This window comes from Eurosta solidaginis, chromosome 1 (assembly GCF_040869045.1).
Source record: "Eurosta solidaginis isolate ZX-2024a chromosome 1, ASM4086904v1, whole genome shotgun sequence".
Taxonomy (NCBI): domain Eukaryota; kingdom Metazoa; phylum Arthropoda; class Insecta; order Diptera; family Tephritidae; genus Eurosta; species Eurosta solidaginis.
The window spans coordinates 280,135,926-280,159,448 of NC_090319.1; the positions used below are offsets into that span (position 1 = coordinate 280,135,926).

Here is a 23,523-nt window from a genome sequence, read left to right on the forward strand (position 1 = left end):
TTAGCCTCGAAGGATGGTTCCACGTTGGTTTACAAGTGTCGGGTGTCAGATAAGCACTCTCTTTTCGACCAGTGCTAGATTTCGTATGCCATAACATTCAGATCGAATCTTCCTCTCCGCTACCAAAAGAACAAAGGCGCGTAAATTCATTGATTTAACATCAAAACCTCTTGAACGCGCTAATGTTAAACCTATATCACCAGCTGGACGACGCGGTAGGTAAACTAGAGCGCGCTCTAACGATATACGCCAACAAATCTACTTAGATCAGCATCCAAAAGAAGGAACTCCCGCCTTTTTGTAGATCAAACGTACGTAAGTTATACAACGATTGCTTCACCAAGCTATGGCAACTATACAAAGAGGCACCAAAGAAATACAATAAAGCAATACGGATATCCAAGTCCTAGTCCGAGCTGCGGCGATGAGAGTAGCAAGTAGACAGTCGCGCACTACCAGTACTAATGTCCAGCTCTAGCATGCACTAGTGTTCTATCTACGGGCAGTAATAAACTTCCGGAAATCCAGGAAGTTGCTAAATGCTCTGTAAAAGATATCATTAAGCTTATTGTCTGTACCAAAACGACTGACCGTAGAAGCCACTAGTCATACTAAAACAGCAGCAAATGCTTCCAGGAGAATGTGCATCAAAATAACGCCCCGTGCGCTGCTTGGGCTAAGGGCCTTGGTATGGGGGCGGCACATCAATCAACGAATCATACCAAAAAATCTCTATTAAAAAAAGATACAAAATCAATAAAAAATATTCATAATCGTGAAAAAGCAAAGAGGAAAACATTTATATAGCTTGTTATCATAGCCCACACCATACTGAAATGTCTAGTGTATTAGTGTTATTACAACAAACTTTATAAAAATTTCTGTAATTAAGTTTGTTTAGCGGTTTTGTATGCCACAAAAACTTGACGCACGCATGTACACATGTGTGTGCGTATGTGTGCAACGCTTGCTCTACATCATTTTAAATTTAATACATATTGTTTTCTTTTAATTTTAGCAACAAAGTACGTGCATATATAGGTCCAATAAACATACGTACACACGTAGACGTGCGTACGCTTTTTAGTTGAATGCTGCCTTGAGCTATGTATTGCTATAATCATATAGATATGCCATGCCTGCCGTTTATGCCAGTATATATTTTGTATGCAAACAACACACACACAGCACCCACACACACATAAATAACAAATGGCCATTGAAAGCCACTCTGGCAAGCAGGCTCTGTACTTGAATGGCTTTTACCACGCCTACAGCTTTTCCGCCTCGTCTGCCACAGGCAACACATCAAATTAACTACTTAATCATCTGCGTGTTCTACTTGTATATATCGTGCAGTTTTATAATAAATAAAATAATTTTGTTTTAAACTCGCAAAATTTTGTAGAGAAAAAGGAGGTACTACACTACGTATACGTAACGTCGAATCTATGTATGTCGTGCGAGTGCGAATTAGTGAAGTGCATGAGTAGTTTATGAATTATATGGATTTTTCTATTTGTGTAAATTTTCTGTTTTTGAATGCATTTTTAAGGCGCAAAGTAAAGCGTTGATCACATTTATTTCGTATTAATAGAAGAACATGGGTTTTGAGGTTTTCACTTCGACTTGATTTCCTATGACCTCCTGTACTTACAGCACCTATTGGGACCTTAATCCCTAAAAAGTTAAGAATCTTCCCTTGGCTAAGGTAGTTTATTCGCATATGCTCTGACCTAAAAAACTAGATGAGAAGTCCAATGTACCTATTCGAGATTTTCTCACCTTCCGTGGTCTTATCCTTGATAGTGCGCGAGCCTATTAAAGGGATTCGTAAGTTGCAATGGGGTTTGCAGGCGCTACTGTTATTCAAAGACTATCTATATGCTTATTTTACACCACTAAAAATACCTTTGGTACAACGCTATCAGGTTAAGATACAATTTCACAATCAAATACGAAAAGGTTTGTTTTCACGAAAAGGAGGGTGAGAGTTTTATATAGGTTAATTTCGAGCTTCTGCTCCCTGTGGCACATGGTGGGCGCAAGATAAACACGCGTCATAGCTTGTTGCCTTTCGAGTGATGTACCTTTATCCTTATTGGGTAACAGGGGCTTGGGGTTGCGATTTACGCCCGGAATGTCTACCGCGGGTATATTCTAAGCCCTTAGCTTCAGCGAAAAGTAAAGCAAGCAGTGATGGTTATAGTTACCATCAGACTCATCAGCAATGGAAGACACATACACACTTGTCAGCATATAATTCAAGGAGCAAACGCTTGGAATATACCCGCGGTAGGTATGCTTGTCGTAAGAGGCGACTAAAATACCGGATTCAAGGGGTTTGTGTACCGCAGCGCTTTCAGGTTGCCAGCGCAATACATAGCTGCTCCAAACCCAATTGTCAACCTCACTTATCCGTGACGAATCTTGTTCCATTATCAGCCGAGGCTCTGGGGACCCCGAACTATTCATGGAACTTGGGGGTGGGGTGGGCGTGGAGGGGTGGGAAGGCGGTTATGGCCTAGAAGGTCGCATGTGGTCATAAAAAATCGTTCTCGAGATGGTCAGGCTTGGTACCGGAATGTACCGGATCTGCATGGGGCAAAGGACCATCAACTCGATAACACTCCCCAAGGCTTTCGGGGAGTGTCTTTATCCCTACAACAATAACAACAGAAACAAACGCTGACCTAGAGTGCGTAAACATCTCATATGGACCTGGGAAAACGAAAACCCGCCGTTATTTTGGATCCACCTCTTTGAACCAATAATTTGCTTAGCTTTACGAGATATCTTTAGAAAGATGGGACCTAGACATGCACATATTTGAACTCGTCGAAAACAAATCAAAAAAATTTTATCTGTATGTTAAAAACCGATAACACGTCGATAACAAATCTATTACGTGCCAAAAACAAATCGATATTTTTTAAACCAAAAATCAGTATTTTTTTTATAACTTTTCAATAATATATCGATATATTTTCGATAGAAAATCTATAATTTTTCGATAACAAATAAATAAAATGTCGATAACAAATCGATACATATTCTGTAATAAATCGATATTTGTTAAAATAAAATCTATATTATTTCGATAACAAATTGATTTATTTTCGAAAACGAAACTATAAACTTTCGATAACATTTCCATAACTTTTTATAACAAACCGATAATATTTATAAAAAATCGATAACTGGTCTTTAACCTGTCGATACCCACCCATGACAAACCGGTAAGTGGTTGATAATGGCTGTTATCCCTAACAAACCGTTAAAGCTTCTATAACAAATCGATAACAAGACGTGTTTTTCTAGTATCGCTTTCGGTTTCTCCTCTTTTCTTTCCATACAGCGGACAGAATAAAATTATTCAACAACATTTTTTTTTTTAATTTCAAGATTTGAAGAAAAACCTTCTATGAGTTTTGTAGCTGAAGCTATGCCAACCAATTTCGAAAACTTTTTTGACAAAATTTGGAAATAAGCACTTTTTTTTTGTGGTGTATGAAAAAAAATTGTGTACACTTTATTTGGAGGTAAATCCAAAACACTATATAATCGGCAATTTCACTTCTAAATTGAAAAAATCATTGAAAGACTAATAATGAAGTGTTGAAGAATTATCAGAAACGGTTCCCCCCATAAATTCAGAAAACAAAAATTCAGAAACACATTTTTTCAGAAAACATTAGTCAAAATTTAGAAGTAAAATTTCAGAAGTCAAAATTCAGAAAGTAATTAGTCAGCAAAGAAAAACATTAAACTTTGCGCAAAATTTAATGTTTTTTGCTGTCTGATTACTTTCTGAATTTTGACTTCTGAAATTTTACTTCTGAACTTTTTTTCAGTCTGGATCACAGCAACGTCGAAAGGAGGCGTTATATTCAATCGAATTATGGAATATGTTTAATATCACCAAATTGGGTGAAGTCCGTACGAATAATTCCATCGAAAGGTGGCACAACGTCATTCGAAGTGCGTTTGGGACACACCCTAACATATTTAATTGCATAAATAAAATACGTGGGTACGACAACATTACAACCACCACATGAAAATCGCCAATTTCAACTGCAAATATCTCCGGACAGAGATAAATTTTTCTTTTCCGGCTGCGGCTTATTATTGTTGAGATCAATACGCATCTTCTGACACCTCTCTCGATATTTTTGGACCCGTATTAGCAGTGTCATACTGTCGTATAAAATTACCAAAAACATAAAGACTTCGTTTTCTTAATACTGTAAATTCAAAATATCGCGGGTTCGAATCGAGCTCAAGGCCTAACAATAATTATTTTATCATTATTGTTGTTATGATACATTTTTTTCTTAATTGAAACAACAAGAGTTGTTAATACATTCCAGAGCATGGGGAAAAAGTGTCAATAAGTATGACACTATGGCATCATTGCCATGAAACAAGTCCAATTTTCATATCCATTCTGCAACAGATGTCGCAGTCTGTGAATATCAATTGCCAAGAAACAGGGTAGAAGTAGAAATAATGAAGACAAACAAACAACCCCTGTGATAGCTGAATGAGGATGAAGGAATTTAGCAGTTCCCGTAATGGATCTATACAATGACCTTTGGCAGTTGTCTAAATTTTTTTATTTTTTCTATTCTAATTTAAAATTTTTTCAATTAAGGAAAAATGTATCATAACATAATAATGATAAAATAATTATTGTTAGGCCTTGAACTCGATTCGAACCCGCCATCTTACAAATCAGCAGGCCGATATAACAACAAAAATTGTAAATTTATTTGAAAAAGATAAACGTAAAAAAAATGTATTAATTATATGCTTGCTATTTCACACAATTAAAAATTTTAGATTGCGTTACTTTTTCTTTATATATAATTCCTTCCAAATAAATAAACGTTTTTGAATTTTGACAAAAATTTAATGTCGTCTGATTACTTTCTGAATTTTGACTTCTGAATTTTGCCTTCTGAAATTTGACTTCTGAATTTTCACTTCTGAAACTGGACTTCTGCAATTTGACTTCTGAAATTTGAACTCTGAAATTAGACTTCTGAGATTTGACTTCTGAGGTTTGACCTCTGAATTTTGTCTTTCCGAAAAAAAGGCTCTGACTAATGAAAAAATATGTTTCTGAATTTTTGCTTTCTGAATTTATGGGGGGCACCATCAGAAACATTTTCTATAACACCAAAGTTGTATCTCTTCAAGCTTTTTTAAAAAACTGATATTTAGTCGTAAATAAAAAATAGCTTAGGCGCTCTGGACGTAAAAAAATCGCTTTATAAAAAATATTTTCCTTTGCAAGAATAAATTATATTTTTGTTGTAAAGTTTAATTCTTTTCTTTTTTGTTGTTGTTGATACTCTATATTATTGTCTGTCTTGTTGTTATTTTTGCTCTTTTTGATTATTTAACTTTTTAATTAAAGTTTCTGTGCTTTATTTTGTGGCTAATTTTGTTTTGCTTTGTTGTTGTATGCATATGTATTTTTGTTGTATGTCATTTAGTTAATTGCCTGCGCATATTTAGCTAGCCGTCACCTGAACAAAATCCCGTCACCATGACCAACTAACCATAATCGTACGCAATGTCTTCACTCATTCATTTGCAAAACTACCAACAATTTGATTGATTGACATGAAAACTTTTACGCTACTGCACATTGTTGCTTTCACCACAATTTTTGATTGCTCACATGTGAATGACAAATGGCACAACTTTAACATTCACTTGCCATATGCTGCACTCACTCCCAACAGCTCCTCAACAACTGCTGTTGATGTGATATCACATTGGTGGCGTTGAATGATGGCAATCCACATTTTATATTGTGAAGAATATTAGCATCACTAAGCTGTTAGTAAATAATTACAACACAAAAACATTAAAGCAAGCCACACTTGTGTACATGAACACACCAATCATCACTTACACACATACATGGAAGGCGACGGGAAGTACATGCACACATATAACCAGCAGCTCGAAGTTCTTACTCGCACATACACACGCATATAACTAAATTACCAAGCAGGAGATACAACAGTTCTACAAGGTGAAACGTTTAGACCTTTGGAGAAATATGCGGACGAGGCAACAGAGAGTATAAAAGCAGCGCAAGCTGAGTAATTACTAATCAGGTTTGATTTAAACACGCTATTGGTTGTGAAGTATAATTGTGAAGTACTACTCCCAAAAGTATTTTAAATAAAGATTTATTCAACAGTTTAGCAATTCGAACGTTAGCATAAGGTGCAATAATAAGCAGGATTCCCCATAATTCGTTACAATATTAAATCTATAGCAAATCATTTTCAATTTAAGCCAAATCATTTTTTTTATTAGTTTTTAAATTTGTTTTGTTTTGGCATATAAGCACTTTCAGTTTTGCACATTTTCATAATTCACATAATTTTCAACAATTTATGTAAATTTTGTTCAAAATTGTATTAAGGCCAATTTTCCGTTCAAATGCTCTTGGCTTACTGCTTTGTGTATCGTGTTTGTTATTTATAGTGCGGGGGTTTGTTTGATTAAAAATGCGTGCTTTGAATAAATTTTGTCTCAAAATCGCTTAATCAAACCTTTAAAATATATCGAAGTACTTACATACAAGCATCATACCTTCTTACTCATATGATTGTATTAAAGGAGTTGTTGCTTTGAGATTATTTATGAAAACATTGGCAGAAGAAAACGTGAACATAAGCAGCACACGAACACTTTGCTATAAATATCATTGCATGGAACTTCTTCATTTCGACAAGAAAGATCGGATAAGGAAATATTACTTATGGCGTCAATTGCATGAAATGTGATGAAGTGTTTAATCTTTGTTTCAATATACAATGAAAATTTGCTGCTCACTTTCTTCATTTTCTTAAATTTTGAATTTTAAAGAAAAGTGTGTAAAATAAAAGTTTTGCTAATAAATAATTTATACAGTCTTGAGGAAATTTTAGAGTTTAATCAAGCCTTTGACATAATTATCAAAATCCGTATTGATTATTAATGCCATTGTGCTGGCATAAGAATTCTTCTTAATGACTTTTTAATCGCTTTTTGTAATTTCTTGATAACTAGTACCGATTCACTAATCATCTTTGCCTACGGTATGATACAATACTGCCTTTCACATAAAACTACTTGTGTGAATTTGTGATTCCCTCACTGCGCGTAACTACGTACATGGTTGAGTTGATATGAGCGCAGTCAGACAACAAATCTGTACGTAGCAATGAACGAAATCAGAATAAAAAAATCTGATAATATTTAAAATTCATTTTTTGCCGTGTGAGCTAAAGTTGCTATCATATGAGAGCATTTATTCCCTTCAGCGAATGCCAGTTAGGTTAGGTTGAATCGACTGGTCAATAAAGACCTCACCTAGACTAAACGTGGATTTTTTCCTGAATAATTTCGGGATTACTTACGAACGGATTCAGACCTCTTTTCATGATCGTTCCTAAAATATTTGGCTAAAATTTCGAAGAAATTTCGGTATTTTTTCTGCGAATTATTAGGAAAAATTTATGTATATTGGAACGATTTAAAACATATGACACTGATGGTGGCGCAAGTTCGAAACCGATTTGTCTCTTTACCAAATTTGATAAGGTGTGACGGAAATCGTTTCACTATACATCAATCATCCAGCCTGTGGGAAAATCAACAAAACAAAAGGAATCTATTAGAAATACTTCTGAATCATTTCAGAATTGTTGTGCATATCTGTTTGCGAAAATTTCGGCATTATCTTCATATTTCATTTATTTTGTTGTATATGCATATTGCTCTATTTTCATTTATTAAACGAATAAAGTATGGCACACACACCCACTCTTATCATACACATATTCATTTGTCAAAACAACTTTTGAGTGCAAAATTTATTAACGTAACTAAGCAACTGACAGACAGATTATGCTTTGTGCTTGCACTTTTGCCCAAAAGAACGTACAGGAATGTGCTCATATGTGTAGAGTCAGAACAAATAATGGGTACACCTTTGAACTTTCCGCGTTGATGCTGCATTCAATTCACGTCATGTGCATATCTGTTGATGGTAAATGTGCATAATAAATGATAATATGGATCAAGGATCAAGGGAGTTAAAAAAAGAAGTTAAACAAAAAGAGTTAAAGTTTCATAACTAAATATAAAAGCTAATTTCAACTTGACTTTAGTGAATGTGCCACTTTATGAATAACTGCATTCTCTTCTTATGAATTAGCTGGTACGATCATGATTAAATATTTCTAATGCACATAGTAGCGAATACGAAAATAGCAGTGAAAGTTTTCATCATCATCTTTATTCTTTTTTTATTTTCAATAATCTAAGAAAAAAATTCCATGAATTTCGTAACTGAATTATGCAAATGTATCTCAAAAAAGTTTTTTATACTCAGCGCGCTTTGCACAAGGAGTATATTAACTTTGATTGGATAACGGTTGGTTTTACAGGTATAAAGGAATCGAGATAGATATAGACTTCCATATATCAAAATCATCAGTATACGTCCGTTCGTCCGTCCGTTCGTCCGTCCGTTAGCACGATAACTTGAATAAATATTGATATATCTTCACCAAATTTTGTGGACTAGCTTATCTGGACCCAGAATAGATTGGTATTGAAAATGAGTGAAATCGGATGATAACCACGCCCACTTTTTATATATAAAAAATGTTGGAAAACACAGAAAACCTGATAATTTAGTAAATAATATACCTAGAATGTTGAAATTTGACACATGGACTGATATTGAGAATCTTGATAAACATCTGGAAAAATTTTTTAAATGGGCGTGGCACCGCCCACTTGTGATAAAATCAATTTTATAAATATTATTAATCATAAATCAAAAATGTTTCAACCTATCGTAACAAAATTCGGCAGAGAGGTTGCCTTTACTATAAGGAATGCTTTGAAGAAAAATTAACGAAATCATTTAAGGACCACGCCCACTTTTATATAAAATATTTTCAAAAGGGTCGTAGACGAAAATAACAATATATCTTAGCGAAAAAGAGCTTTGTGTCAATAGAATTTTACTTTCCAAATTGAATTATAACATTAAATTAGAAAGCACTAAAATTTTTGAAAATGGGTGTGGCACCGCCCCTTTTATGACTAAGCAATTTTCTATGTTTCGGGAGATATAAATTCGAAGAAAAATTTACATATCGTAACAAAATTGGGTACACATATTTTCCTTATAGCAGAAAATATTTCTAGTAAAATGGGCGGGATCGGTTAAAGACCACGGCAACTTAGATATAAAACAAATTTAAAAGGATCGTAGACTAGAATAATAAGCTATAACTTAGCAAGAAATAGTTTTGAATTAATGATATTTCACTTATCAAGTTTTTCTGTACGAGGAAATGGGGAGACGTTTTTTGCTTAAACGGGCGGTGCCACGTGTTATGTAGAAAAGTAATTTATCTGAAATGAAATGTACAATTGAAGCTCACGCTGAGTATATAATGTCCGGTTACACCCTAAGTGCGGTCTAACATTTACTTGTTTTCAAATAAATTCAAAAATTCGAGAAAATTTTTCAAGTATTTCGAGCTTTTTATTGCGAATTTTCTGAATTGTTTTGAGTATGCAGTATTGTCAAAAATATATATGAATTTTGATAAAACTATAACTTATACTTTGCAAGACAAAAACTGATTGGGCTACAAAACTGCTTACTGAAAAGAATTCAGAAAATTCGAAATAAAAAGTTCAAGATTTTCTCGAATCTTCGAACTTTTTCGTACTTTCGGTACGAAAAGAAGGATTTAATTGATGAAAACTAATAAAAACTGCCACTGCTATTTTCAAGTTTTACTGGTATATATACATATATGTATATATGTACGATATTATTATAAGTGATATTATTTATAACTGAAATTTCTTGTTAATTTTATTCACACGGAAATACACAAATATGTTAAATGTGCAATTAAATATTTGCATAAAGAAAACAATAAGATTGTTATTATATGGCTTTTCATTCATGTGCACAAATATAATGCTTGACATAAAAACAATTGGTATTAGTCCATCTTAAAATGTTTAAATGACTCTTTAGCTTCAAATTTTATTTAAGTCTTTGTTAATCTTCAACAATAACTTATTTCAGTGTTTGCCATTTACTGTCAACTCAAATGTGGTTTGTTTGAAATTAGACTAAAATTAATGAATGGCTTAGTTCACAAATATGTATGTATGTAGGCAGACTCCTACTTTTAAATGAAGATGTGTTAGCCACTTTGGGAATTGTGTGAATTTTTTCCTGGACTTAGTAAAATGGTGAAAATTCGCTTGATTACTCTTACTGAGGTCTCCTGAATTTACTTAAATTTGTGAAGCGCAGATAAGTGAGGTAATATAGAATCTTTTGGTCAAATTAAACTTTTTTCTAACCAAATAAAACCCTTTTTAAATCAAATAAAACTTTTTTAAAGTTCAATTAAACTTTTTTGAAATCAAGTGAAACCTTTTTCAAATAAAATAAAGCTCAAATCCAATGAAACTTTTTTAAAATGAAATGATGTTTTTTTCAAATCAGACGAAACTGTTTTTAAATAAGAAGAAACTTTTTCAAATCAACTTATACTTTTTTCAAAACAAATACAAATGTTTCAAATCAAGTTAAGTTTTTTTTAAAATGAAACCTTCTAATATTAAATTACACTTTTTTCAAAACAAGTATCTAAAAGTTTTTCAATCAATTGAACCTTCTCTTAAATCAAATAAACCTTTTTCCTAAACAAGTGAAACTTTTTTCAAGTTAAATGAAACTTTTCTCAAGTCAAATGAAACTTTTTCCAAAACAAATGAAACGTCTTTGGAATCAAATAAACCTTTTCCTATTCAAATGAAACTATTTCCAAATCAGATGAAACATTTTTCAAATTAAATAAAAGTTTTTTACAAGCAAATAAAACTTTTTAAAGTAAAGTGAAACTTTTGAAAACAAATGAACCTTTTTCCAAAACAAATTAAAGTTATAAAAGTTATAAAATGAAACTTTTATCAAAACAAATAAACTTTTTAGAGCCAGGTGAAACTTCTTTCAAATTAAATGAAACTTTTTTCTAATTAAATACAGTTTTTTTCCAATCAAACTAAACTTTTTCAAAATAAATCCAAGTGAAACTTTTTTCATATAAATTAATCATTTTCAAATCGAAAAAAACTTTTTTCAAGTCAATTGAAACTTTTTTCAAATCAAATTAAACTTTTTTCTGAAAAAAAAAAATAAAGGTTTTTCCAAATCAAATGAAACTTCTTCCCAATTTTTGGAAATCAAATAAAACTTTTTGAAAAAAATTCCTCCGACCTAAAAATACAATTTGTTTAGACGTCCTCTTGCCAGAAAGGTGCCTTATGTCTACGACTTTCTTATGATGGAAAAATTAACCGCAAAGTTTGCCAGGAAAAGGCGACTCAAGAAGAGTATTATTGTGTGACGGACCTTTTATTATAGATTTTATTTGAATAGTGATTGCAGTTGTACGAAATCAGCCGTGTAAAAAACATAAACTGAGGCTCTCCCAAAACCTAACATCATCCTTGGAGAAAGTACGCATGAGTCGCTCAGTTACGAGTTTCATAGAAATTTTTTCCTAAAATATTGAAAACAAAAAATTCAATTGACGAAAATTAATAATAATTGCCACTGCTATATTCGAGTTCGCTGCTGTAGTTTAAGTTGGCCCGTAACCAAACTTATTCAAAATTGGTTATATTTTAACAAAGAACGCGGCTCAAATACATCGTGCCCTGAGAAATTCTACATGTGTCTAAATGAATGCAATTGTTATAATATGTCAGCAACTATTGCAGTCTTAAATTCCTTTCTCAACATAATGTCACACCAAACAGCCACTTGGCGAAAAATACCACTTAAGCCTTTATTATAAAGTTGCCAATATAACATGCTTATTATTGTTATTAAAAACAAATTCTAAGTTTTTCATGTTGTGAACTCTTTGACAAATGACATTCTTAAGCAACTATACAAACGAATATACATACATACAAACATCACATGAGCATACAATATATGTACACATGCATATTATACTTGTACATATACCAACACTCACACATATGTGCTGCAGATACTTAACAAGATTTTTACGAACACTGAAAGAAAAAGACTGGTAAAAACAACTGAAATACGGGTCAATTTAACCGAAATTTCTGTAAATTTGTATCCATAGCAACAAGATGTTGAATCAACTGCGCACAAATCGTTGATTCATAATTGACCATTTTAGTAGTCAAATGATCAAAAAAAGTTGTTGCGACAGCTTTGTACGAAAGTACTTATGTTGCGGTATTTGCAAGGCAGATGAGTTTTCACTGAAATCTTTTCATGGCAGAAATACGCTCGGAGTGCTTGTTGAACAGTGCCGAGGGGCGACCGCGTTTAGGAAAAATTTCTTCTAATTGAAAAACCTTATTTCTAAAATTTGTATGTTGCTTTGTACGGGTGTGAACCCAGGGTCTTCGGTGTGGTAGGCGAAGCACGCTATCATCACACCACGGCGGCCGCCATATATATACGTAAATATGTGCATACATATAGTACACAGCATACATATGTACAAAGTAGAGAGCGCAGTGAGCGTAAAATTCTCTTTGAAATTTGCTCATGTGTTGATTGTTGATCGCTGTTGAAATGACCAGTGAGATCAGTTGTGTTGACAAAAAATCAGTTAGATTGATTAGGAATCTGTCAATTTTACAGAATTTTGTTAACTTAAGAGCGACAATTTCTCTTCTGTTGAAATGACTAAACTAATTTGTTTGCTTGACAAAGAACTCGGTCGAATTAACCATAATTCGATCAACTTCGCCGAATCTCCGTGAAGTCAAGAACAACAGAATCGATTTGTTGATTTTACTAGCACCATTTGTTTCAGTGAAGTAACTCGTTCAACTTGACAGCCAACAATCAACAAGCTAATGGGGCGGACAAGTGACTTGTGCTTTTGTGAGCTTGCTTGGCACAAAATGCATCAATTTGTATTTCCCGCTTGAATTTGTTGGTGAAGGAAATTGTTGTAAGAAAAAAAAAACTTACCAAAACATAGAATACAGCGTTTACGGCCGATTACTTTGAAGAGTTGTTAAGTAAAGTGGCTAAGAAAATTTTCTTTGCTTTAAGGTGGCATGCTTCTAAGGCTAATGCATCTACATATGTGTGGGTGTGTGTTTTAAAATGCGCTACAATACTTTTATCTTAGCTTAGTTTTACTAGAGCGCAATATTTCAAAATTATCTTTTAGTGCCGGAAATCACTGCCCCGTTTACTTGGCGGTTTATGCACAGCTGGCTAATGGTATTAAAAACAAAATTGTAATAAATATAATTTGATGTCTTTCAAAGTGACACATAATTTATTTTTATTTAGCTCCTCCAAGGTCTCAGTTGCAAGGACTGACGATCTAGAAATCCAGGAGGAAGTTTTCAAGTAACTATATGCAGGAATACGGTTAATAAGAGGTCTAAATCATGTTGACTAGCTTAAACATTCATTAAGATAGCTCAATTCATATATAAGATTGCTGTATACTGACCATCCTCCATTGTTGGAGTTTCCTCGATACAGTAGAAAAGGCAAACCAAAATCTGATTGCCCAACTTTTAATTTTTTACGCCATCACATGATGAAATATCACGCGATCACATCACATGATATAAAATAATATTACACGATTTCACATACTCAAATATCTTGAAGCTATTATTATATTAATCTCAGCAGCGAGTTTCACTAGCTTCGAACCGCACCGTATTAAGAGACAGTACTAGTTCTAATTATGACATTATGTGCTCTCATCTGACACTTTTAACATCGTGATGGTACGAAATGGCATTCGCTATTCTTTGCAGACTTTTTAAACGCGATCTTAACTGGTTCTGTCGTAGTAGTTATAAAATTGTCGCCCGCATACCGCGGTTTCGAAACGGGGGACGTAGACTTGTGAACAATCGACAATCCAAGTTTTTACAGCTTCGACTACTTCACTAGAAATACAGGTTAATCTTAACAAATTGCAACCGCTCAGAGGTTCAGTGGGATGTTGAGCTAATCAAGGTTTTTTGCTGTTGGATCCAGTTCGGGGGAGTTTTTTTGTTAGTAGCTCAGTTGGAAACTAAGGATCTCGAAACACTGCATAGTCTTTCAAGTGGAGGTTGGCGCTTTCAAGAATAAAGTAAATGTGAGTTTAGCATATATTTGCACAGTCAGAATGCAACTAAAAAGATGTGCTGGGAAGCTAGCTGTTGACTGTGGTATTGAAATATTTTTCGATAATAATCATCTGGGTGCGATAGTATGGTGACATCTCAGGGAATTGTCCCGAAGAGCTGGAACTTACGAGACTGAAGTGGAGGTAAAAGCCATGAATCCGAAAAACTTCGATACTAGTACCTAATGTTAGCTCGAATGTCGCGGGAACATTTGTTTACTCCTCGAACAAGTGTTTAGGATGGCTGACAATCAAAATGCAAAAAACAGGCACAATTTTTATATTGCCCAGCGGTACAAATTTTACGATATAATATGTCACACGACTTCATATCACTATCGATCTAATATTATGTCATATGATGTCTTAATTAAAATGGTAATATTTTAAAGTTTGTTATTTAAATTAACAAATTCCGAACAAAATCGCTATTTTGTGCAGTTCTACAATTCGAACCATAATTCTAATAAGACCAAATGTCTTGACGGTAACATCACAACAATATGTTGGATACCGAGGTGATGAGTTTTTAGAGCATTTAACTGATTATTTTTTGCGTTGAATATTGCACCTTATCATATGATGGCAGATCGCACGACTGCATATCACATGATATTCAATTATGTCTTACATTTATGTCTTCTCTTTAAAAGCATATTATTTCAATTTGCTAATTCAAAACAAAATCGCTAATCAGTTTTTAAAGCAATTAGTTGACTTATATGCTAAAAACAATCATCGTTTTGAATTTGAAAGAAAATTTAAATGCGGATATACTATAATACTTAGAATAAGATCAAACAAATAATCGTACGTCCTTCTCCATCTCTTTCCCTTACACTTGGCTGCTTAGTTGACTGCTATATTCATTGCCGCACGAGTAATCCAAATGGCATGTAAAGTTCGAAGGCAGCACGTGCATTCTAAAAGAGCAACCGAAATGGGCTCAATTTAATGGCAGATTTCTCATTAGTTACAACATAATACAATTCATTTGAGTACAAGGTCATCCCAGAGGTGAGCTATTTGGCAGTTGAAGACTGTTGAAGCTTGTTTATTTCTTCTCGTTTTCTCGTGTTTTTTTTCTTAAAAAAGGATACTGCTTGCATCATATTCTGTAAGCACAGCCTACCTTATTTCGGTTCGAGCAATTATTCCATTTTACTAATAAAATAACAGAGCTTTGTGTAATTACTTTATTGGTGAATTAATTGACTGATTGATTGCAGCGCCAAATATTCTATTAAACAATTTGCGTAATCAATTCAATTGAATCAATTAATGGTATCATAAAATTATTCACTTCATTATGCTGTCAAATGTGTGCGCCTTTTTTAGTCCTCCTCCGCAATAAGTATCTTTGTCGGCCTTATTTGCTGTTTGACTATTTTGTATATTAAATAAAAAAATGACGATGTAGGGTAATGTCGGAAATTGTCAAACCATTTAACAAGGCGGTCGTCACTCAACCAAAACTAACTCTACTTTTGTTTTAAAAGTCATTCAATGACGCCTTGCCCTGCTTTTACTCTGTTTGCTGTCTAATTCATTTATTATATAAGTACATAGTGCGCATTCATTGCCATTCTTTAAGTCATCGCCACGAACCCACAAACCATTTATGTTTATTCATGAGCTCATCAAGCACGAGTATGTATGTGTGTGTGTAGTTTGTAGCCAGCAAACTCTTTCAATCAACGTTAGTAGTGAAATTTCCTTCCTTTGCTTTTAACGACATTCACATTTTCCTACATACAACAAACATATATATGTATATATATTAGGGTGGAGTGATATCCTATGGATTTTTGTTTTTGTAATGGCCTAGCAATGAAAATTTGTCTTTATAAGAGTTAACAAAAACCACCAAACACGAAAATATTCGTGGGATGGCGTTTTGAGGTGCCCCGAGCCCCGAGCCCCGAGCCCCAAGAAGTTGAGCAAAATAATCGCGATTTTACAAACCTCATTATTTACATATTTATTTTATTTCTTTTTTAATATACATAACTTTAGTAAAATTACATATTATAACTAAAAACGACAAATTTTAAATGGTGTTTTACAGTTTTTTGTTAATAATAGTATGTTTCTAATCAAGTGTATAAGTAAGAATTTTACAGGCACATAGTAGGCCATGAAAATCAGCAGGCTTTGAAATCAATAGCACAATAACAAGAAGCGAAAGTAAATCAATTAAAAAAAATATATATATTTGTACCTGCCGTCGTTTTCAAAGTTAAGTTGCCTTGGGGCACCTCTAAATATACGATGATCGAAATAAAAATTTTCAACTTTATTTCTGGACTAGAAAGGCAACTTTCTGTAGGTCAGCCAAAAGCGATTTCGAAAAAAAAAAACTTACTCCACCACAATATATATGCCTGTATAGATATTAAGCTGAGTCGATTTATTAACTTATATCGCCCCATCGACTTTTCGATAGGTTTTGGGCTCAGGAAACAAAGTTCCACTAAGCCTACCCAAAAAAATAATTTTCGAGCCTGCAAAATTTAAGTTTTTTTAGTTTTTTTCTTTAATTTTTAAGGTTTTTTTCATGACCTACTTAAAAAATTTTAATATGATTTTAAAATTTTCATGTATACCCTGTCCGACTCAAAATTGTCCGCTAAAAACTTTGGCGATAACAGTTTTTTGAAAAACAAAAAAAAAATATTTTTTGGGTGAAAAAATGTTTTGGTCAAAAAATTTATTTTTTCGCCATTTTTTTTTTTAAGGGTTTCTTCAGAAACGTGCAAGAATCTTGACGATTTTTTCAGAAAACCATCTATGCCCAATACGTAAGCTTGTGGTAAAATTTGATGTTGCTAGCTGTTAAAATGAGGCAGAAATGGGGAAGAAATGGCGAAACCCCTCTTATTGAACAATCGATTGTATGGGAGGTATATACTATAGTGGTCCGGTTCTGTCGATTCCGACAAATGTCAAATCCCCCATCAAAATATGCCAGCTTACCAAATTTCACCAAGATATCTCAAAAATCGGGGGACTAGTTTGCGTTCAAACAAACGGACAGACGGACGGACGCACGGACGGACGGACATAGCTAAATCAACTTAGCTCGTCCCCTGATCATTTTGGTTACTTATTGGTGGGTCTAACGGAAACATATACATAAAAAATGATTTGTATCCTTCAAAATCAAAAAAATTGATTTCGACCAAAACAAGTCCCAAAAACCAAAAACAAATTTTTTTTTTAAAAAACTGTTAATGCCAACGCTTTTATACTCAGCTGAGCAGAGCTCACAGAGTATATTAAGTTTGATTTGATAACGGTTGGTTGCACAGACTTCCATATATCAAAATCCATGTCCGTCCGTCCGTTAAAACGATAGCTTGAGTAAATTTTGACGTATCTTGATGAAATTTGGTATGTAGGTTCCTGAGCACTCATCTCAGATCGCTGTTTAAAATGAACGATATCGGACTATAACCACGCCCACTTTTTCGATATTGAAAATTTCGAAAAACCGAAAAAGTGCGATAATTCATTACAAAAGACAGATAAAGCGATGAAGCTTGGTAGGTGAGTTGAACGTATGACGCAGAATAGAAAATTAGTAAAATTTTGGACAATGGGCGTGGCACCGCCCACTTTTAAAAGAAGGTAATTTAAAAATTTTGCAAGCTGTAATTTGGCAGTCGTTGAAGATATCATGATGAAATTTGGCAGAAACGTTACTCCTATTACTACATGTATGCTGAATAAAAATTAGCAAAATCGGAGAAGGACCACGCCCACTTAAAAAAAATTTTTTTAAAGTAAAATTTTAACAAAAAATTTAATATCTTTACAGTATATAAGTAAATTATGTCAACATTCAACTCCAGTAATGATATGGTGCAACAAAACACAAAAATAAAAGAAACTTTCAAAATGGGCGTGGCTTCACCCTTTTTCATTTAATTTGTCTAGGATACTTTTAATGCCATAAGTCGAACAAAAATTTACCAATCCTTTTGAAATTTGGTAGGGGCATAGATTTTATGACACTAACTGCTTTCTGTGAAAATGGGCGAAATCGGCAGTTTTTATACACAGTCGTCCGTCTGTCCTTCCGCATGGCCGTTAACAGGATAACTTGAGCAAAAATCCACATATCTTTACTGAACTTAGTTCACGTACTTATCTGACCTCACTTTATCTTGGTATAAAAAATGAACGAAATCCGATTTTGACCATGCCCACTTTTTCGATATCGAAAATTACGAAAAATGAAAAAAATGCCATAATTCTATACCAAATACGAAAAAAGGGATGAAACATGGTAATTGGATTGGTTTATTGACGCGAAATATAACTTTAGAAAAAACTTTGTAAAATGGTTGTGACAATTACCATATTAAGTAGAAGAAAATGAAAAATTTCTGCAGGGCGAAATAAAAAACCCTTGAAATCTTGGCAGGAATACTGTTCGTAGTATTACATATATAAATAAATTAGCGGTATCCAGCAGATGATGTTCTGGGTCACCCTGGTCCACAATTTGGTCGATATCTGGAAAACGCCTTCACATATACAGCTACCACCACTCCCTTTTAAAACTCTCATTAATACCTTTAATTTGATACCAATATCGTACAAACACATTCTAGAGTCACCCCTGGTCCACCTTTATGGCGCTATCTCGAAAAGGCGTCCACCTATAGAACGAAGCCCCATACCCTTTTAAAATACTCATTAACACCTTCCATGTGATACCCATATCGTACAAACATATTCTAGAGTCACCCCTGGTCCACCTTTATTGCGATACCTCGAAAAGGCGTCCACCTATAGAACTAAGGCCCACTCCCTTTTAAAATACTCATTAACACCTTTAGTTTGATACCAATATTGTACAAACACATTCTAGAGTCACCCCTGGTCCACTTTTTTGGCGATATTTCGAAACGGCTTCCACCTATAGGACTAAGGTCCACTCCCTTTTAAAATACTCACTAACACCTTTAGTTTGATACCAATATTGTACAAACGCATTCTAGAGTCACCCCTGGTCCACCTTTATGGCGATATCTCGAAAAGGCGACCACCTATACAACTACCACTACTCGCTTTTAAAACCCGCATTAATACCTTTCTTTTGATACCCATATTTTACAAAGAAATTCTAGGGTCACCCCTGGTCCATCCTTATGGCGATATCTCGAAACGGCGTGCACCTATGGAACTAAGGATTACTCCCTTTTAAAATACTCATTAACACCTATCATTTGATACCCATATCCTGCAAACAAATTCTAGAGTCAACCCTGACCCACCTTTATGGCGATATCCCTAAATGGCGTCCACCTATAGAACTATGGCCCACTCCTTCATAAAATACTCTTTAATGCCTTTCATTTGATGCACATGTCATACAAACACATTCCACGGTTTCCTTCGGTTCATTTTCCTACATAGTGATTTTCCTTTATTTTGTCACCATAGCTCTCAACTGAGTATGTAATGTTCGGTTACACCCGAACTTAACCTTCCTTACTTGTTATCACATAATTTTAAGCGGGATAGGGACTATGAGACAAATTCGTTTTCATTGGTAACACTTGTGTACGTTTCTGAAGAAATCCTTAAAAAAAATGGCGAAAAAATAAATTTTTTCACCAAAACACTCCTCAAAACCCAAAAAATATTTTGTTTTTTTGTTAAACTGTTATCGCTAAAGCTTTTAGCGGATAATATTTAGTCGGACATGGTATACATGGAAATTTTAAAATCAAATGATAATTTTTTAAGTATATCATGGAGAAAACCTTAAAAATCAAAGAAAAAAAAGTCAAAAAACTCAAATTTTGCAGGCTCGAAAATTATTTTTTTAGGTATGCTTAGTGGAACTTTTTTGCCTGAGCGCAAAACCTATTGAAAAATCGATGGCGCGATATGGGTTAACTTTCGTCCATGCGAATCAACCCAGCTTAATAGATATATACAAGTATTGTCTACAATGTGTACTGTCATGTCTTTCCTTTGTTACATATATATAACTTAGTAACCAATATGACCTTTTTTCATTTCTTACTTTTTATAATCTGCGCGTGAATTCGCACAACCAACTGTGGGTCAATTGAATTGATTAATGGTTAAATGCTAATTTTCCAAAACAGGAAAGTCATTAAACTAAGATTGTCGTTGTTTAAAGCAAATTTGTGTACTTAATTTCATTTCAACACATAACCGTAACCATAACCATTACCACAACCGTACCGTATCCGTAACAGCAAACCTAATAGTAACATTTGTAAACCTGAACGTAATCGTAAGCGGTACCATAACCGTGACCGTAGCCAAAACTATAACAAAAACTGTCGCCATAACCCTACCTGTAAACATGGCTGATAACATTGCCTTAAACAACAGTTGTAATACTGATCGTAACCGTAACCATAACGGTAACCGTAATCACAACTGCAACGTAATTATTAACACAACTGTTATAATATATGTTACCGTAATGCCATCATAACTTTTACCATAACTGCAACCACAAACTTAACCGTAACCACAACCGTTGCCAAAAAAAATATTTGTAATACTTACTGAAAGCAATCGTAACCGTATCCACAACTGCAACTATAACTGAAACCATACTGTAACAATATCTGTTACCATAACTGTAGCCATAACCGTAAACAACTGTTTGCCTAACTGCAATAGATGGAAAATTATTCGATAAAACATCTATAACTTTTCGATAATACATCTACATTTTTTTAGCAGAGAATCGATAATTTTTTCAAAACAAGTCAATATTTTTTCGAAAAGGAAACGATAACTCGCCGATGAAAAAAATGCTTTTTGATAACAAATCAAAATTTTTCGATAAATAATCTATGACTTTTCGATAAATAATCGATAAATTTTCGATAACATATTATCGCTTAGATAATGCTTAGGAGACCCATCTAGCGGCAGTGGTTAAAAAACTAGCTACAGAACAGAGTGTACTTAAAATCGGAGACACAAACCTCTGGTGGCCATAGTGTATAACATATAGCCGAATCAGTTACGATGAATAGTCGACACGCACCATTTTAAGAAGTGATACATGAAATTAGCGTAGTGGTGAAAAATAGACACATATTTCAGTTACATCTGAACATAACGCGTACTGAAATTTAGTAGTACTAATTTTATGCGCAGCAATTTCAGAGTAGAGTATTTGAAGTTTGACGCTTAGCAGTCCATATAAAGTTTAAGCGTAAACGCCTATAGATGTAAAAAAAAAAACACAGCTATTCTTGGTTTCTCATACAGCTTACCGCTTCCAAAGACTATACTCAGACCACGCTTATTCTTGCACTTTGTATTCACGCATACCGTGTCTAGAAATGTTTACACATCAGAAGTAATAAAACTGAACTGAAGAATGAGCACCAAACTACATAAGTAGAAAATTTCAGCTAAGTGAAGACGTATACCTTTTTGTCATACAGTGCATTGGCGCCAAAAAGTATGGAGTGGTGATCATTTTAATATTTTTATACTCAGCTGAGCAGAGCTCACAGACTATATTAACTTTGTTCGCATAACGGTAATCCGTAACGGCATAAACTAATCGAGATAGATATAGACTTCCATATAACAAAATGATCTGGGTGAAAATAGAAATTCATTTAGCCATGTCCGTCCGTCCGTCCGTCCGTCTGTCCGTCCGACTGTAAACACGATAACTTGAGTAAATTTTGAGGTATCTTGATGAAATTTGGTATGTAGGTTCATGGGCGCTCATCTCAGATCGCTATATAAAATAAACGAAATCGGACTACAACCACGCCCACTTTTTCGATATCGAAAATTTCGAAAAACCGAAAAAGTGCGATAATTTATTACCAAAGACGGATAAAGCGATGAAACTTGGTAGGTGCGTTGACCTATGACGCAAAATAGAAAATTAGAAAAATTTTGGACAATGGGCGTGGCACCGCCCTCTTTTAAAAGAAGGTAATTTAAAAGTTTTGCAAGCTGTAATTTGGCAATTGTTGAAGATATCATGATGAAATTTGGTAGGCACGTTACTCCTATTACTATATGTGTGCTAAATAAAAATAAGCGAAATCGGATGACGAACACGCCCACTTTTAAAAAAAAAATTTTGTTAAAGTCAAATTTTAACAAAAAATTTAATATCTTTACAGTATAAAAGTAAATTATGTCAACATTCGACTCCAGTAATGATATGATGCAACAAAATACAAAGATAAAAGAAAATTTCAAAATGGGCGTAACTCCGCCCTTTTTCATTTAATTCGTCTAGAATACTTTTAATGCCATAAGTCGAACAAAAATTTACCAATCCTTGTGAAATTTGGTGGGGCCATAGATTCTATGATAACTGTTTTCTGTGAAAATGGGCGAAATCGCTTGAAGTCACGCCCAGTCACACAGACGACCGTCTGTCCTTCCGCTCGGCCGTTAACACGATAACTTGAGCAAAAAACGATATATCTTAACTAAACTTAGTTCACGTACTTATCTGAAGTCACTTTATCTTGGTAAAAAATATGGCCGAAATCCGACTATGTCCACGCCCACTTTTCCGATATCGAAAATTACGAAAAATGAAAAAAATGCCATAATTCTATACCAAACACGAAAAAAGGGATGGGTAAGGTAATTGGATTGGTTTATTGACGCAAAATATAACTTTAGAAACAACTTTGTAAAATGGGTGTGACACCTACCTTGTTAAGTAGAATGAAATGAAAAAGTTCTGCAGGGCGAAATCAAAATCCCTTGGAATCTTGGCAGGAATACTGTTCGTGGTATGACATATATAAATAAATTAGCGGTACCCAACAGAAGATGTTCTGGGTCAGCCTGGTCCACATTTTGGTCGATATCTCGAAAACGCCTTCACATATACAACTAAGGGCTACTCCTTTTTAAAACCCTCATTAATACTTTTAATTTGATACCCATATCGTACAAACACATTCTAGAGTCACCCCTGGTCCACCCTTATTGCGATATCTCGAAAAGGCGTCCACCTATAGAACTAAGGCCCACTACGTTTTAAATAATCATTAACACCTTTCATTTGATACACATGTCATACAAACACATTCCAGGGTTACCCCAGGTCCATTTTGCTAAATGGTGATTTTCCCTTATTTTGTCTCCAAAGCTCCCAGCTGAGTATGTAATGTTCGGTTACACCCGAACTTAGCCTTCCTTACTTGTTTTAATGATATTTCCGTTATTTTTATGTCAGCACCTCATTGTCAGCTAATACTTATAC

The 23,523-nt window shown here is 34.1% G+C and overlaps 1 protein-coding gene across 2 annotated transcripts in view; it reads right to left on the reverse strand.

Moving 5' to 3' along the window:
- The window catches only part of btsz (bitesize), a 184,930-nt gene extending 164,059 nt beyond the window's left edge, over positions 1 to 20,871 (reverse strand). For both annotated transcript variants that reach the window (XM_067760931.1, XM_067760930.1), the window contains exon 1: positions 20,823 to 20,871. The gene's annotated coding sequence lies outside the window, so the exon portion shown is untranslated. The remainder of the gene's footprint in view (positions 1 to 20,822) is intronic.
- Between the last annotated feature and the right edge of the window lie 2,652 nt (positions 20,872 to 23,523).